We start from the raw sequence: 19225 nt of genomic DNA, 5'->3' as shown, positions 1-19225 counted from the left end.
TTCTTAGGTATTTAAAGTCCGTATCAGTAAGAAAATTTACTGATTCGTCTAGATATCGATAAACTGATATGGGCTAATTTACACTTTAGTTGTGAACAAGTTTTTCCCCTTGCCGTATATAGCAAGTACTAGTGCAGTTTTTGCACTTAACACATTGTTCTCCCTACCTGAGAACATGTCATTTCTATCTACTGGGAGGGCCGGAGAGTTGGTTTCTGATCATATCTGGTTGTGGGAAGGTCGAATCTATCGCACACATTTTTGGTTTATGTACACTGATAATTTCGTGGTATGAACAAATTTGAATCGATGATTCGGTTCAAATTAGAAGCCATTATTCAATTTCATTTCACCAAACATCAGGTAAGAAAGTTTTCTTTATATACCGAAGTTTTAACTTAATTTGATAAGTTCGCCACTTCTCGGTATATCACAATATCTTTCAAATTACTACACACATAATATCTAAACGTTCATGGTCGACTTTTGTGGATACTAAACTTTCTCTTTAACTGGTTTATTTTTCAACCCAATTTAGACAGCTAGTGAAATTGAGGCACTTTCTTGGCGAATGGTCTTTGGCGAACGCTTCTTTGTCATTAAAATGGATAATCCATTGAAATGAAAATAAAAATCTTGGTAGTCAGTTTTTTAACTCAACATAGAAAATTTTTGTACGTTTTTAATCTTACACTTATTTTCCACCAATGAATAGATCCATGAAAATTGATCTCTGAACCATGAAAAAAATTTGTCGAATGCATTGAATCATTAAAAAGCGTTGTTTACTAAAATGACCATGAGAAAACTCTTTTATTGCCATAAAAAGACTTTTTGTGGAATATAATGGTCTGTGATATGGCAATGACGAGAGTCGTGAAAAAGTGGGTCTGGAAGTGCTCATTGTCGGAGAATACGCATCGTTTATGGAGTAGATCACTACAAAGTGATTGTTAGTTACGATATGGACAATTGATATTACGTAACTTTAATAATGATTTCCCAGACAGTATCCATTTAAAGTGATTATTTAAAGAGTCGATAATTTTGAAAAATTAGCCATCTTCGAAACAATTTGTCTTTTATCGAACAATCTTAGCAGCACCCTTTGTTTAATTTGTTCTGCAGAAGAAAGATCAATTCTCATGTTGCGAATCGAAAAAAATGTTTCCTCCATATGTTACTTTTAAGCATGTTAGAGGGCATGTTATTCTCTAGTAAATAAGTTTTTAATCATAAAATGGAGCTTGAAATGATAGCTCTTTATAGGAGAAAATAGTATGACTCTCGCAATGTGGACAGTTGGCACAGTGGGGAGTACAAGATTGCAATCAATTAAGTGATTGTGGGGTCGCAACCCACAAAGGTCCCAAACTTTACTCTCACTATAATGGCGTTGCTTTTTTAGTACTCTAACTATTATTTTATGCTATTAACATTATCTATGACATAATGATATTAATTCCTCTCATCATAATATATTCCATAATATTTTTTTACCGCAGCTAATTAAAATTTGCTGCTCAATATTTCTGATCACGCACAAAACAATGCTTTGGTGAAAATTCAAAGATTTCATAGCAACTAAGAAGTGCTGACAGAAAACTATTTATATCCATTTAAACTCTTTAACTCTTTTATACTCACTGTTATATATATAATTCATTTTTTTGCAATCTGGTAACATAACCCAACACCCTCTTATTTTTATACACTGTATTCACAACATATCTGCTAACTACCACTACATACCTGTTCTATCCACATTGATGATTGCTTAATATTCAACTGGTCGCCTAACATAACTGCAACTTGGCCAAAAAATATTGTTTCTGCTTTACAAGACAATCTTGCCCACAGAAGATCTTGTTCAAACAACATGTTGATGTTTGACAGTTAATTTGTTGCAAAAATTGGTACAAATAGAAGCATTTTTGTAACAGACTGAAACTAGAACGTTCATTTGGTTTAGCAAGTTTGTTTAAAAAAACTGAAATTACATTTCGGTTTGACCGCTTTCGGCTCTCTGAATGAAAATGAATCTTTCTGTTGTTTGAGCTGATCCGGGGCGACTGTCTTAAGCAGTCTATAGATTGAAAATGGGCTAAAAAGTATGTGAACTGTTTTTGAAAGGTAGATTCAATTTGATACCGGGCAAAAGTAGGCTTATTAAAATCTAAAGAGAACCCCATACTAGTCAATGCGGGCGTAGAATGTTAGCTTTTTGCACACGCTTTTTGTATCCCGTATCGTAGATTTGTTCCAACTTCTATTCGGGGAATAATGTCTCTATTAGATCGATAAAAGCAAGTGCTTGTATCACAGTGTACGTCTTTTCATCTTTTCGTTAATCGAGACAATTCTTGTCTACAGTAAGAGCAAACGGACCCCCCCACCCCCACCCCACCCCCACCCCCTTGCCCTCTACACCCCTCTCCTCCGTGTCCCTTCACCACCTACTGCCATCAAAAGCCAAATTAAAAGTTCAATCGAAGGCAAGTTTGATTTTTGTGACGCAGCATATAAATAGAATTGACTTTGAAACATTTACAGCACAAGTTGAAAGCTCAAATTACACAAAAACAAAGCACAACTTGAACAAATTAACTCCCAAGATCGGACTTTTATGAGGTAATAGAAATATGTTTCACTTTTTTCTTACAATGCACACCCTTAGTCGAGATCTAAATCTATTAAAATATCGTCCTCAACTAAAATTGTCCATGAAAAGACCATGCTCGACCAAAAAGAGCTACAAAATGATTTGGCAATGACTTCAACGAGTACCTCGATTTTGGCTTGACCCAAAAATGCCCAAGCTGGACCGTGTAATGATACCACAAATGCTCTTCCAGACCATCTATTGACGATCTGGGAAAACCTCGACCCGACCAAGTATTGACTTTTAAAGAAAAAACCTATTAGGGTCGTGGTATGTCTAAATATGTTTCAACACACGGTCTCTTCTTGGATTTTTTCAATATGAAAAACGTACGGAGTATATTTTGAATATGACGAATAAATTTTTCATTCAGATAGTTTTTGCTAATTTAACAACTTCTCCAACTTTGTGCATGTTTGGTGTTTCAACTTTTTTAATCAATCCTTGTGTAATCTTCAAACATTCATTTTGTTGTTTTGTCAACTAATAAAAACGAGGGTACATAGTTTCTTTGGCTAGATATGAGAAAGTTTTTCAATAATAACATTTTTTATAAACAAACAAAACCCTCCTAATGGGTCTTAATTACACCCAGAAACAGTTTAGTACAAATATTAAAAGCTTTTGACTTTGAATTCAAATAAATGTTTTGCCTACTAGAAATCAATAAAAAAAAGAGATTCGAATTTTTGTTATCTGTCGTGGTCTCGGGCACGAGTAACAAAAATTTTATTATTTTAATAATTGAATTCAAAATGGCCTAAATGTACAAAATTTCTTAGGTATTTAAAGTCCGTATCAGTAAGAAAATTTACTGATTCGTCTAGATATCGATAAACTGATATGGGCTAATTTACACTTTAGTTGTGAACAAGTTTTTCCCCTTGCCGTATATAGCAAGTACTAGTGCAGTTTTTGCACTTAACACATTGTTCTCCCTACCTGAGAACATGTCATTTCTATCTACTGGGAGGGCCGGAGAGTTGGTTTCTGATCATATCTGGTGGTGGGAAGGTCGAATCTATCACACAAATTTTTGGTTTATGTATACTGATAATCTTGTGGTATGAACAAATTTGAAATGACGATTCGGTTCAAATTAGAAGCCATTATTCAATTTCACTTCACCAAACATCAGGTAAGAAAGTTTTCTTTATATACCAAAGTTTTAACTTAAGTTGCTAAGTTCGCCACTTCTCGATATATCACAATATCTTTCAAATTACTACACACATAATATCTATACATTCATGGTCGACTTTTGTGGATACTAAACTTTCTCTTTAACTGGTTTATTTATCAACCCGATTGAAAGAGCTAGTGAAATTGAGGCACCTTTTTGGCGAATGGTTTTTGGCGAACGCTTCTTTGTCATTAAAATGGATAATCCATTGAAATGAAAATAAGAATCTTGGTAGTCACTTTTTTTTAACTCAACATAGAGAATTTTTGAACGTTTTTAATCTTACACTTATTTTCCACCAATGAATAGATCCATGAAAATCAATCCCTGAACCATGAAAAAATTTGTCGAATGCATTGAATCATGAAAAGGCGTTGTTTACAGAATTGACCATGAGAAAACTCTTTTTTTTGCCAATAAAAGACTTTTTGTGGAATATAATATTCTGTGATATGGCAATGACGAGAGTCGTGAAAAAGTGGGTCTGGAAGTGCTCATTGTCGGAGAAAACGCATCGTTTATGGAATAGATTACTACTAAGTGATTGTTACTTACGATATGGACAATTGATATTACGTAACTTTAATAATGATTTCCAAGACAGTATCCATTTAAAGTGATTATTTAAAGAGTCGATAATTTTGAAAAATTAGCCATCTTCGAAACATCTTGTCTTTTGTCGAACAACCTTAGCAGCACCCTTTGTTTGATTTGTTCTGCAGACGAAAAATCAATTCTCATGTTGCGACTCGTAATAAATGTTTCCTCCATATGTTACTTTTGAGCATGTTAGAGGGCATGTTATTCTCTAGTAATTAAGTTTTTATCATAAAATGGAGCTTGAAATGATAGCTCATTATAGAAGAATATAGTATGACTCTCGCAATGCGGACAGTTGGCACAGTGGGGATCCGGGCCGAGGTGTCAACGCTATAAAACGCAAAATTATGTAAGATTGGCGTTGAATGCGTTGAATTTATGTAAGATCTACGCCTGAGCGTAGATCTTAAATAAATTCAACGCATTCAATGCTAATCTTACATAGTTTTGCGTTGAATTTTGGCGTAGATCTTACATATTTAGCGTTGAATTTTAGCGTAGATCTTACATATTTAGCGTTGAATTTAGCGTTGATTTTACATAAATTCAACGCATTCAACGCTAATCTTACATAATTTTGCGTTGAATTTTAGCGTAGATCTTACATATTTAGCGTTGAAATTAGCGTTGATCTTACGTAAATTCAACGCATTCAATGCTAATCTTACATAATTTTGCGTTGAATTTTGACGTTGATCTTACATATTTAGCGTTGAAATTTAGCGTTGATCTTACATAAGTTCAACGCATTCAACGCTAATCTTATATAATTTTGCGTTGAATTTTGGCGTAGATCTTACATATTTAGTGTTGAATTTTAGCGTATATCTTACATATTTAGCGTCGAATTTAGCGTTCTTTTTACATAAATTCAACGCATTCAACGCTAATCTTCCCATTCCTTTTCATTTTTAGTGCTCTTTTAAGTAAGTTCAACGCATTCAACGCTAATCTTATATAATTTTGCGTTGAATTTTGGCGTAGATCTTACATATTTAGTGTTGAATTTTAGCGTATATCTTACATATTTAGCGTCGAATTTAGCGTTCTTTTTACATAAATTCAACGCATTCAACGCTAATCTTCCCATTCCTTTTCATTTTTAGTGCTCTTTTATAGTGCAAAATCCAATTCAGACCATGTTACGATTTCAAATTTTTCAAGTTTTTTTTTCAAAAAAATTATTTTTTTTTACTGTTTCGACCCCCCCATACTGCACAGGTGGGTAAATTGAAGTCAGCAAAAAATCACGTTTTAGTGCTCTTTTATGGTGCAAAATCCATTTCAGACCATTTTACGATTTCAGAACTTTTTCAAATTTTTTTTTCAAAAAATCAATTTTTTTCACTGTTTCGATCCCTATACTGCTACGGTGAGTCACATGAGGTCAGAAAAAAATCATTTTTAGTGCACTTTTATAGTGCAAAATCCAATTCAGACCATGTTGCGATTTCAAAACTTTCAAGTTTTTTTTTGAAAAATTAATTTTTACTTTTTCGACCCCTATACTTCACAAGTGAGAAAAATGAAGTCAGAAAAAAATAAACTTTGAGTGTTCTCTTACGGTGCAAAAACCATTTCAGACCATTTTAGGAATTCAATTTTGTTTTACAAAATTTTTAAAAATTTTTAAATTTTTCCCAGTACGCCTCACATGGTAAATGTGTTGAATATGCTAAGTTAAATACTACGCAAAATCAACGCAAACTATGTAAGATCTACGCTAAATTTAACGCAAAATATGTAAGATCTACGCCTTGTAAGAATTGCGGCTCTTAGGGAAACCAAGGTACTGTGGCACAATGGTAGAAGAGGCGACAAGCAAACAGGAGGTCAGCAGTTCGAGTCCCATACGCAACTGGAGGTTAATAGTTCAAGTAGACGCTTTGATTTTTTGTTAGATCAACGCTAAATTCAACGCAAAAATATGTAAGATCTACGCTAAATTCAACGCTAATTATGTAAGATCTACGCTAAATTCAACGCTAAATATGTAAGATCTACGCTAAATTCAACTCTAAATATGTAAGATCAGCGGCAACTAGCGTTGACAATTTGGAAAATTCAGCGCCAATTCCTGCATATTTTTGCGTTGAATGCGTTGAAATTTTGACTTTAAATTCAACACATTCAACGCAAAAATATATAAGAAAATTGCGGCGAATTTTCCGACTTGTCAACGCTAGTTGCCGCTGATCTTACATAATTTTGGCCAAATTCCTAGGCCTGGGGAGTACAAGATTGCAATCAATTAAGTGATTGTGGGGTCCCAACTCACAAAGGTCCCAAACTTTACTCTCACTATGATGGCGTTGCTTTTTTAGTACTCTAACTATTATTTTATGCTATTAACATTATCTATGATATTATTTTCTCTCATCATAATATATTCCATAATATTTTTTTTTACCGCAGCTGATTAAATTTTGCTGCTCAATATTTCTGATTACGCACAAAACAATGCTTTGGTGAAAATTCAAAGATTTCATAGCAACTAAGAAGTGCTGAGAGAAAACTATTTATATCCATTTAAACTCTTTAACTTTTTATATACTCACTGTTGTATATATATTTCATTTTTTTGCAAAAAAAATCTGCAATACAAAATCAAGTTCAGAAAAGTTAGAAAAAAAATTAGCACAAGTGAAATTTTTATGAATTTCAGTGTAACATCTGCATAAGAAAAGCTGATTTCTGAAACCTATCAATCGTCTTAATTCTGATTCGATTAAATTTGTGGATATTTTGAAAGATTTAATGGGAGAAGTGAATATAATTTGTTTTTGTTGTTCACACGTTTTGTCAATGAGTTTTGGTCCCCTATTTGATATCATCGCAGCGTAATCTTGAAAACTATGCAATGGTTTTTGATTTTTGTTCATAATTTGCAATTATCGTTTAATTTTTGAGCTCCTTAATATTGGATCAATGAAGTCAAATAATATTATTTATTCAAAACTAATAATATTCAATAATTAATAATAAATTCTCTTGTATCATTAAAAGAATAATAACATTAAAAATTCAAAAAATCTTTGATTAATTGATTAATTGAAGAAAAGTTTATTGAATGTTAGTTTTTTTAAAAGTCGAAAATTAAAATTTTTTCTTTGAATAAAAAATATGCAATTTTGAGAACACTTTTCAGTTAAATGTTCTGTTTAAGCGAAAAGATGACCAGTGAACACTATTTCTGGAGATTAAAAAATTAGTGGTGCAAATTTTACATTACTCTTTATATGGGATTTTTTGGGCATGAAACTAAACCTCCTCATCACAGTGCTTTCAACGATTTTGGAAGCAACCATCGAAAATAATTGATATATATCTGTCTCTGGGCTAAGTAGTCTGCTGATTGGTGTTATTGATGTTTCTACCGAGAAGTTTAAAAAAATCTGCAGAAAATTTACAACTACACGGTAACGTGCGTCCAATTGAGCTGACAAAATGCAATTTTAAACAATCAACGCTTATTGAAAAGCTATGTTTACATCCTCTTCAAATAATTTTAGCTCATTTTAAACATGTTTTAACATAAACAGAATATTCATAAAATCGAGTAGTATAGTAATGAATTTAATAATGCTAGTAATGAATTCAATGATTATTTTAGAAATCAAATGATTAAAAAAATCAGCAATTAGGATAATTTGCTAACATAAATTGATGCAAAATTGACTGTTTCGGTTATGAAAAGTTCTTAAGTACAGCAAAAAATTAATCCAGCTAATTTAAAGCTGAACTATAAAAATGAAGCCTACATCTTTGGTCCAATTTTAGTACTATCCAACAATTCATGTAGTAATATTCAATTTAATTTCATTTTCAATTTTATGTGTTTAATTTTATTTTATAAGTTTCAGTCTTCCTTAAAAAACGTAATTAAAAAGTTTGTTTAAAGTCAAGCAGTCCATAAAGAAATCTCAAAGAATAAAAGTAAGGTTCCTTTAATTTACTACCCACAGTTGTTCGGCTTGACTACCCACAATTCGGCTTGAAATTAGTAAAAACGAATTCATTTTTTTGAATGCAACGTTTGGCTTATAAAGAGAAAACCGCTTATAAAAACACGCTGGTGTGAAAAGAAATAAAAACAAAAAAATTTATCTGAAGAAATTAAATTTGAGAAAAATCTAAAGGAGAAAACTTTTCGAGTTTTATTTAGCTAACTACGGTCGGTTATTTCTAAACTTGTTAGTTTAAAATGGTTAAATTTTTGATCGAACTTCTTTCAAGAGAAAAATCAATTAAAACAATTTGTAATTTTTGTTTTTTTTTCAGAAAATCTCAAATCTTTTTATTGCAAAAAGAAGATGAAACTCAGCTCAACAATTGGATATGTTAAACCTTCAGTTTCAAGCGCTCTATTACAAACTCATAAAATTTTCAATGAACTAAAGAGTTGAAGAAAAATTATTGAATTTTTGTTTCTTTAAAAGTATAAAAAAATAAGAGTTTTTTCTTTGAATAAAAATAAATTCAATTTTGAGAACATCTCTCAGTTAACTATCCTGCTAAGAGAAAAGATGATCAGTTAAAAATATTTCTGGAGTTTATAATAAATGTGGCGCAATCTCTACATTACTTTTTAATGGGAACTGTTTGGTCATGAAACTGGCCCCTCGTCACAGGGCTTCATAAAATTTTGGAAGCAACCATCAAAAGCAATTGATGAATATCTGTCTGTGGGTTAAGTAGTCCACTGAATAGTGTTATTAGTGATTTTCCAGAGAACGATAATGTGCGTGCACACATAAAAGTCTAACACACCTTAGCTTAGATTTTACAAATTAGCGTGCAATATACAATTATGAACAATCAAAACATTTTAAAAAGCATAGGTTTACATACTCTTCAATTAATTTTCGCTCATTTCAAATCTGTTGTTTTACTTTAAACAGAATGTTGATGAAATCAATCAATATGGCAATGAATTCGATAATGCTAGTAGTTATTTCAATAATTATTTTAGAAATCCAAATAATTAAGAAAATCAGCAAATAAGACAATTTGCTAACTTAATTTGATGCCTGATGCGTTTTTTTTTCGATCATGAAAAGTTGCAACTTGCCGCAAAATTTCAGTCAAGCTAATTTAAAGCTAAACTATAAAAAAAGACTACGTCTTTGGTCCAATTTTAGTACTATCCAACAGTTCATGTAGTAATATTCGGTTAATTAAATTATTCATAGGCTTCAATAATAAAACTTTATTTTCAACCGACAATTTCAATTTATAAGGTTATATCTATATTCAAAAACGTAAACTAAAAGTTTGTTTAAAGTCAAGCCGTTCTAGAAAAAAATTCATGGAATAAATTAGGGTTTTATTTACTACCTACAGTTTTCAATTCCGCTTCAAATTGTTAAATACAAATTCATTTTTTGATGCAATGTTTGGCTCATAAAAAAATCCGCTCATCAAAACACGTTAGCGTGAAAAGAAGTGATTTGTAAAAATTAAAATCGAGGAAAATCTAAAGTGAGAATGTCGAACTGCTTTCACGAGAAAAATTAAAACAATTTGTAGTTTTTGTTTTCACAACATCTCAAATCTTTTCATTGCAAAAAAGTGATGAAACTTTGCTCACCAGTTGGATATGCTAATCTTCAATTTCAAGCGCTCTATGAAAAATTCGTAAAATTATTGACTAATTGAAGAGTTGCTGAAAAGTTTATTGATATTTAGTTCTTTTAAAGTCAGAAAAAATGAAAGCTGTTCTTTTGAAAGAAACTATATCCCAAATTATGAGCAATTCTCTGTAAAATGTTCTGTTTAAGTAGAAATAAGACAAGCTAAAACTTTTTTTGGTGATTAAAATAATTTTTGTGCAAATTTTACATTATCTTTGTATGCGCATTTTTTTTGCGTCAAATCGAAACTTTGTCAGAGTGCATTCTCTGAGTTTTGAAGCAACCATCAAAAACAATTGATGAATATCTTCTAGACTGAATAAAGGAAACATTGGAATCCATTCTTATTAAAACAATTCTGAATTTGACTATGGAAGAAAGAATTGATGATTGGTAGCAAAAACTCAAAATGTATTTTGGAAGAAACAATTTCATCACTGTCTCTGGGCTAAGTACCCTGTAACAAATTTTTCCTGACACAAATTTAAAAAAATTCTGTTTAATATTTACAATTACACGGTAACGGGCGTGCGCACATAAATGTCTAACACATCTTAACTTATATTTTACAAAATAGCGTGCAGTATACAATTATAAACAATCAAAAAATTTTATAAAGCATAGGTTTACATACTCTTCAATTAGTTTTTGCTCATTTCAAATCTGTTGTTTTACTTTAAACAGAAGATTGACAATATCAGTTAACATTTATTTTCGTTTTAAAAGTTCAAATCTATATTCAAAAACGTAAACGAAAGTTTTGTTTTAAAGGCAAACAATTCCTAAAAAAGATTTTCAAAATAAAGTTCCTTTAATATAATACCTACAGATGTCAATTCTGCTCGAATTTGTTAGAGAACAACTTCGTTTGATCAGATGCAATATTTGGCTCCTAAAGAGAAAATCGCATATCAAAGCACACTATTGAGAAAAGAAATATAAATTCTAAAAATGATTTCTAATAATTAAATTTGAGGAAAATTTAAAGTTAGAACACTTTCCAGGTTTCATTTAGTTAGCTACGGCCATTGCTAAATTTGTTGGTTTAAGTTGAAACAATGAAAATTATGTTCAAATATATTTCAAGAGAAAAATCAATTAAAACAGTTTGTAATTTTTGTTTTAAAAAATTTAAAATAAGAATAATTTTCGAGTTTTACTTAGCTAACTCGGTCGGTTATTTCTAAAGTTGTTAGTTTAAAATGGTGAAACTTTTGTTCGAACTTTTTCAAGAGGAAAATCAATTAAAACATTTTGTATTTTTTTTTCAGAAAATCTCAAATCTTTTCATTGTAAAAAGGCGATGAAACTGTGCTCACCAAATGGTTATGTTAATCTTCAGATTCAAGCACTTTATAAACCTTGTGAAATCAACAAACATTACGAAACAGAAAAGAAACGAAAGGTTGAAAAAGAAAGAAAACGAACTAACAATATGCAAAATAATTTGCAGGCGTTTTTAATATAATTTATACGCAAATCTCAAATGTTAACATGACTTGACGGGACTTTTTTTCCTCTGAATTACCTTTAATAACTTGTTCTTTTCAGTTTCTTGTGGGAAAACACCTTAATCGAAGAAAAATTTAACCGTAGTAATTTTCTGTATTTAGTCATTAAGAGTTCTTTTGAAACAATCTTTGATGCTAAAAATTAAGATTTGAACATATTTTTACTTTCTAGGTGTTCATACCACCAGAAGCAACGAATATTGCTGAAGATGCGGCGTGTAGGGTGATCGCATGACATCACTGTCTTGAAAAATGTATTCGAACTCAATCAGTGTAAGAATCAGTATGGAAAAGTTTTGCAGGGGATCGCATTGATATGCCCCGCTTTTCTTCATAAGCTCAAGGTGCGGTATTAAAGAAAAAGTAGAATTTTTGAGCACTATGCTTTATTGCCATAGAATTTCGATGTTATTATTTCGCAAAATTACGCACAGTTGGGTGGCTACAATTCTTTTAATTAAATTTTCGTAAGAACAGGAATAAAGTGATAGTCATGATAAAAATCAAAAGCAGCATTTTTAGTTGAAGCGAGTTGTATTCAAGTAAAATCAAGTAAAGTGTTAAATGAGAAATACAACATGGTCAGAAGTAACCGTTTAAAATTGGTTGATGTTTCTGTTTAAAATAGAATGATATACAGAAATATTTTAATTGCAGGAAAACATTGCGAATGGTTTTTTTAAGTTTAAACAAAGTTGTAACGTGACACTGCAAATTATTGCGTGTCAAAATTAGTAAACAAAATTAGAATAATTTTCAATAAAGTTTGTACGTAGCATTTTTTTGTTAAAATAAATTATCTTGAAAAACATTTTAGTTTATTCTCCTATGAACAATGTAAACAAATTTAGCTGAGGAAGTATTGTAAAACTTAGACTGTTTTTTTTTCAAAAATTAAACGAGTTGCAATTCTGTGGCGGGAAAAGTCAAGGAAATGGTTTTGTTCTAAAACAAAATTATTAGCGTCCTTTTTTGTGCGAGAAAACAAAAAGTTAGAATAAGGTTTTCAAGGAGCAATTAAGCTCTTCAAAAGCTTTTCAATGATACCTTTTTGTGTCCTTTCGGAAAAGATGTTTTTGGCCAAGCTTTAAATAACAAGAAGACAAGGTAAAATATAGTTACTAAATTGAGGGTTGGAGCAGATATCTAGTTTTCATTTTTGTAATTTAATATACACTATATACTGGAAATCTAGTGCTTTTGCGAGTTCTATTAATGGGAAAACAAATTTCATTACAATTTGCGTGGTTATTAAAAATCGTTCTCTAGTTTTGAATAGCAGTTTTCAAACGAAGACCTTTCTCGATTCAAAAGTTTGAATCTTGTCTCGGGAGTTGTTGTTTTATATACTTTCTCCCAAACTCAGCAGCAGCAATTTTCCAATTACCTTCACATTCAGCGGGTGATTTAAAGTTTGCTGTTACTGAAAAGCGCTCACCAAATTAATAAGGCTCCCGTTTGCTGCAGGCGTTTCCAACGGCTCATCACAAAAGGACCTTTTTGGACTCCTTTAAATGCGGACGCGTAATTAAATCTGGAGAAATTGAGCGAGCCAAAAATTATTGCAATTATTTAAAAGGCAAAAAGTTCTAAACGTTCAGAAAAATACTTTAAACATTAAATTTTTATAGTTCTCTTATACAGTTAAATTAGCTGTGACTTTCCATGAGTGTGACTATTTCACTATTTGAGATTTCACACGAAAATGATCAGGTGAAAATCAAATCAAATACATGATCTTCATATGCCTGATCTAATTTTTTCTTGAAAATGAACGACCAATTTTATTTCTGAATGTCAAATACACTAAGAATTGCTATATTCCAAAACTTTTTCTGCTGTATTTCAATTTTTCTGCAACAGTGAAATTTCAGCTCAGCACGACCTGGTAAAAAAATGTTTCCTCAAAAAAGCAGCCGTTTCTAAGTAATAATGTAAATTTATCCAATATGTTGGATTTTTTTTTGGATAACGGCTGGTTTGGATCACTGTTTGAATTGCGGTTGTCATCATTCTGAATGAAAGTTTTAGAGAATTTTTTCAGATAAATCAACAAAAGTTGGACTTTCCATCGAGAAAAAAAATATGTACAACAGGCACACATTCAGATAGATAAATATAAAATTTTTTAAGCGCAGTTTAAAAGTGAGTGAAGTTTAACTAACCCAGAAGTAATAAATTTTCACTGATCTAACTGCAAGATTGGTTTTATGAATGGCGCACCATTATTTATAACTGATTAGTAGGACACAGTTATGAATGTTGCTTTAACTGGTAGTAATAAAGCGGGTGTTATACCACAGACGCGTTTATGACTATATCAGCCTCGAATAGTTCACGCACTGTTGAATTTATTTTCTCTTTCACTCTTGAAACAAGAGAGAGCAATTTTGAACTATGGTTCACTTTATTATGTCAGTTTGAAATCGAATCAAACGCAAAAATCGCAACAGCACAGTTGCAGGCTCTGTCTCTCTCTCTCGCTCTCTCTTTCAAAATCAGCAAATAGTAAAATTAAATTAGAACCAGAGTCTGTTCACTCGCCACTTTTGAACAAAATGACAATGGCGCATATGAACATAACATTTGAGAAAATGTATAGACAAAACATTAGTTTACAGTTGTGTATCGCACTTTTACAGTAAAATTGAGTGTCTTTTAATTTCCGGATTTTTGGCACCTGTCAAAATCTCTTCATAATTACATAATTTGTTTGAAAGACAAGAAAAGCCTATTTGTGCGCAGATAACATATGGATTTGGTTATTGTGTCAGGTCTCAAATAGAGCGGCCGTTAATTGAGTTTGACAGAAAGAAGTCCCTAAACGACTAACTCGGTTAATTCAGGCCATAATAATATGAACTCGCAATCTTTTCTCAATATGTTTAAAAACTCTTGAAAGAAAGGCGAGAGAAGGTTTGAGTTTTCTACTTTAATGTGATTTTTGGAAATTGTTCAAACTCAGACTCCGACAGGCTCAATTGGAATCTAATCAGGAAATTTTGGAGTCAAGATCTGCATGACAAACAACAGGTTATTACAGAGTGTTACGGCAGCAACTAAGACTTCCGCTCCTGTTGAGAAGACCCATCAGGTCGATTTCTTACAGCTACCAATTGAGCAATCATCTACACCACCTTCTCAAACAGTTATTATACCATCAGTCAGTGAGGGTCAACGCCAACAGATTTAATTGTTCCGACCCCACTTGTGGGGGAAGGAACTATATACTCAAATGGGTTTTTTTTTTTTTTGTTCAGTGAATTTTGGCCGATCGATATATTCGTCGTAGAGAAATGTGAGTGGTATCATTAAAAAGCTGGTCCAGCGTAGAATTCAAAAGTAAAAAGATTTTTTTGAATTTCGTTTTTTTCGAGGAGTTATCGAGGATTGAAGTTTTGTGTGAACAATGGGATCTTTAGCATGATTGTTCACTTTTAGTACAATTTTCTTCAAACTAAGATCTTTTTTACGAAAACATTAATTCAAATTTCTATAAAAAGAATAAATTTTGAGTTCGTAAAAGTTGAATGCAAGGCGATAGAAAGACTAGTTCTGGTCTCATAGGGAAGTTCACTATCAAAAAAAATCGAACTCTAATTGAGAGCCCTTTTTTTAATAAAACTTTTCTCTTTTTTGCTTTTTTAAGTCACCTAGAGACAAGTCACATTTTATATCGACGTTCTATTAATGACAAAACTCCTTTATAGTCGAATGAAGCGCAATGAACAAAAAACGTCGTTTTCAAGGAATTGCTCATGTTTTTTTTTGGCTTCGATTCTGAGTTTTCGTAATTTTGAATGAAATTTTGAATTTCTTTTTGAAGTTTTACTATTTTTTTTGGAGTCCTATGGTAGGGATTCATTGACTAACAGTGCAATATGTTCCATAATGAGCATTAAGTGAACATGTCTATTTCATTGAGGGGGCGGCTAATGGCTGTTAAGACTTAAAAAATAATTTTTCGAATTTTTTTTTGAATATTAAAGAATCATAATCTTATTATAGTGAATTGTAAGTCAGTCCAGGGGTGAGAGCACCCTCTTCCTTCCTACTGCAACCAAAATTAAACTGGTTAGCGGTTTTATCTTCTATCTATTGGTTATATGACTTCAATGACAAAAAATTTCAATTTTTTAAAATTTTTTTTGGATTTTTACGTATTATTGGTTACTTTTGAAATCTTATCACATTATCCAAATATTGACAGTTCCCATTAGCTTAAAAACGATGTTCTGTGGATGACCAATAAAAATTTTAAACAAAAACTTATGGTTTAAATGGCTTCGACACGTTCTTCTTGCACTTTTCTACTGATTTTTTGGTTTTCTCCTGTTTTTTTTTGTTGTTTTAATAGTCATTATACTTACTGTGATCTCATAATGAATACCTATGCATGACAAACATAAATGTACTGCCACCGGGGCATCTTTGAGCGTTTTTATTGACTTCCGTTGAAAGCTATTGAATTTAATGTCTGTTAAAATAAAAATCATTTTTCGAAAATTTTATTTGAACAATAACAATTCCTAAATTTTTCTTGAACTGTTAGTGAGTTTCAGTATTGACTGGACCCACTTGCTTTTTACTGCGACTAAAAATATTCTGTTTAGCTGTTTTATCTTCTAGCTATTGGTTATATGACTTCAATGACAAAGATTTCAATTTTTTTAAATTTTTTTTTTGGATTTTTTGAATTATTGGTCACTTTTGAACTCTTTATCACATTATCCAAAGATTATTGTAATCCTATTGGCTTAGAGAAGACGTTCAGTGGATCACAGAGAAAGTTTTCAGAGAATAGCTAATGGTTTATTTGTCTTCGACACTTTCTTCTCGCATTTTTCTACTGAATTTTAGTTTTTGCTGTTTTTGTTATTGTTTTCTGTCATAAGACTTATTGTGATGTCTTTTTAACTATCTGTGCATGACAGACATCATTTTCCTCCCTATGGGTTATATCTGAGCATCGTCATTGAGCTCCGATGAAAGATTGAGCTTACTGGCTGTTAAGGGTTTAAAAATAATTTTTCGAAACTTTTTTGAAATTCAACCATTCCTAATTTTTTTTCGTGAATACTCTTGGTCATTGTTGGTTCTAACAGAATCCATTTCCGTTCTACTATAGCCAAAATTAATCTGGTTAGCGGTTTTATCTTCTACCTATTAGTTTTAAAACATCAATGCCACGAGAATTCATATTTTTTTTGGGTACTTTATTTTGTTTTTCGATCCTTTTGAAATCTTATCACATCATCTTACTGCTGAGAGTCCCTATTGGTTTAGGGAAGAAGTTCAACGGATCATAAATAAAGTTTTCAGGGAAGAGCTTATGATTTGAGTTGCTTCGACATTTTCTTCAGGCACTTTTCTACTGAATTTGTGGTTTTTGCCTCTCTCTGTTGTTGTTTTCATAGTCATTAACTTGTTGTAAGGTCTTATTGATGAAATACGATTGGCAAAAAAACTTATTGTCCCCTCGAGGCATCATTTATTGTATATACTGGCTTCCGTTGAAGGCTAATGAATTTAATGGCGTTGATAATACGTGTTTTCCCGCAATTTTCGTGCGTCTAATGTATTTGTTTATATTTGTTGATTTTTTGAAATTATATTGATAAAAAAGGTTTTCCCATTGCTCCTGAAAAATTAATTTAAAATTGAAGAGTGTTTAGTGAAAAGTTCATTTTTTTAATGCCTTCGACCCTTTTGTCGCTCATATTTTTTTCCTGAATTCGCTGTTTTTGTTCTTTAGGTAGCCGTAAATTGCTCACATATCTCATAGGCTTGTAATTGAGGACTGAATGAATGATGTTGCTCGAAACATTCAGTATATAGCGAATAGGTTCCTTTCGTCAAATTTAACTTCTATTCATCAATCAGATGTCCCATCGAATTTCGTGTATTTCAAGAAATAACATATATATTGATATTATGTGCCACTGTTGTTTCGTTTTTCTGAACGTTTATTGAATGGCCATTTTTTGCGTTTCTTTTTCTCTTCCTTCAGAACAATCGCGTAATAACAGATCCCAATGGTTTTTAAATGTGGCCCAAGTAAACTTATTTAATCTTTCAGTATAAATCCTTCAACTGAAATAGCAGAAATAACAACTGAATTAAAAATACATATTCAGATGATAGGTATTGATTTTAATGGTAGCAAAGGTTTGTGTTTTCGCAAATCGTTTGTAATTTTTTGAGTTTCTCTTTAGTTTGTTTCTATGGCATAGTCTGACAACAGACGGGTGCTTTTGGTTTTGTAATGACTTTTTAGTAATTTATCAAGGATTTTTTTTATTAAAAACCAATGTTTTTTAAGATTTTTGAATTTTCTTGGTGCAAAAAATGTTGATTAATTTTTAAGTTTCGCCTCACTGTTCGTTCTTTTTGTCGGCTTGTTACCTAGTCTCGTTAAGAAAACTTTTCATCTGCTGTATAGTTAGTAAAAGGTAAACTTGTGTAGTTAAGGTTTTATCTGACTGCATTTTGACGTTGTTACCAGGTGCTTTTAAATTTAGATATTCATTTTTTGCCGCCAAAATTTTGTTGGTGCTATTTTTTTTCTAGCCTCTTCAATGTCAGGTCACGTTGGTGCTGTAATGAAGCATGGCATTAGTAATTCAATTAGTAGATAGAATGTGTAACGATTGTTTTAAACTCAAACATCTATTTTTGTTATCTCTTGATTTGGTTGACATTTTAGTCAAAAATGTAGATGAGCTCGGGTCGGAACATCATGTGCGAACGCACATTAACGAGCCGCCTTGTTTAATTTTACCATCATTCCAGACTTTTTCAAAGCAAAATGCCTACGGATATACAAACAAATGGCCATCGCCAGGAAACCCAACAAGAAAACACAGATGTCAAATTTTTTTGCAGAAGAGCGTAGGGTGAAAAAATCTTCCCCATTAGAACCAAACCTCCACTTGCCGAAAAAGTCAACAGCGAAAACCTTTTTAGAAACTTGCAGTCTACATCAGATGATACGTTTTGCTGTCCGTCCAATCATCTCAACTCATGGAGGATTGACAGTGTTAAAGAATTAATCAGCAACTTCAAGGCAGGCACACTATGCGTGGCCTAAATTATATAAACAATATTAGGAGGTCTACTTATACACTGCCTCACTGACGCCACCCTAGTAATGAGTGAATTTAAAACTTGCAAAAATCTTGCAAGCAGCTTGGCACTCGTATGCATTCACTTGCAAGATTGCTTTCAAGTTGCTTGTAAGTTTTTCAATTCGGCGATCACTAGGGCATCGCTTTAAGTTGACAAGTAGCAATTAATGATTACCGTAGACCTGCTGATATCAAGGTATTAAAGCACCTACAAAAATCTTCGACGCAGCCACCTTCATACCATTCGCTATATAGACAAAACATTTGAAACCAGTAGAAAAAAAAACTGGCGAAAGAAACCTGCATCCAGACAGAACAGTTAGTTAGCAGAACAGCAGACGTTATCAGTTTATAAAAACGACGCTCGTAAGTGTCGAAGAACTCGAACACAAATTAGTTCTCAGGAACCAAGAAATTGATTAGCAAGTTGATCAGCAAACTTTCGAATCCTAATTCCAGCGTGTACACACACACATACTTTCACCCAGGCGGATTTTGCAAGGACACAG

At 31.9% G+C, this 19225-nt stretch overlaps 1 protein-coding gene across 3 annotated transcripts in view; it reads right to left on the bottom strand.

Annotated features, from left to right (window-relative positions):
* Positions 1–19225, bottom strand: part of LOC142337673 (uncharacterized) — a 120492-nt gene that overhangs the window by 71510 nt on the left and 29757 nt on the right. The window contains exon 1 of one of the 3 annotated variants that reach the window (XM_075387101.1): positions 13755–13907. The exons of the other annotated variants lie outside the window; for them this stretch is intronic. The gene's annotated coding sequence lies outside the window, so the exon portion shown is untranslated. Of the gene's footprint in view, positions 1–13754; positions 13908–19225 lie in introns of those variants that run through there. 3 annotated transcript variants of the gene reach the window in all.

This window comes from Convolutriloba macropyga, chromosome 4 (assembly GCF_964194025.1).
Source record: "Convolutriloba macropyga chromosome 4, txConMacr16.3, whole genome shotgun sequence".
NCBI classification, from domain to species: domain Eukaryota; kingdom Metazoa; phylum Xenacoelomorpha; order Acoela; family Convolutidae; genus Convolutriloba; species Convolutriloba macropyga.
Note: the sequence above shows the minus strand (reverse complement) of the source record. Positions and strands in the feature narration are given on the sequence as shown.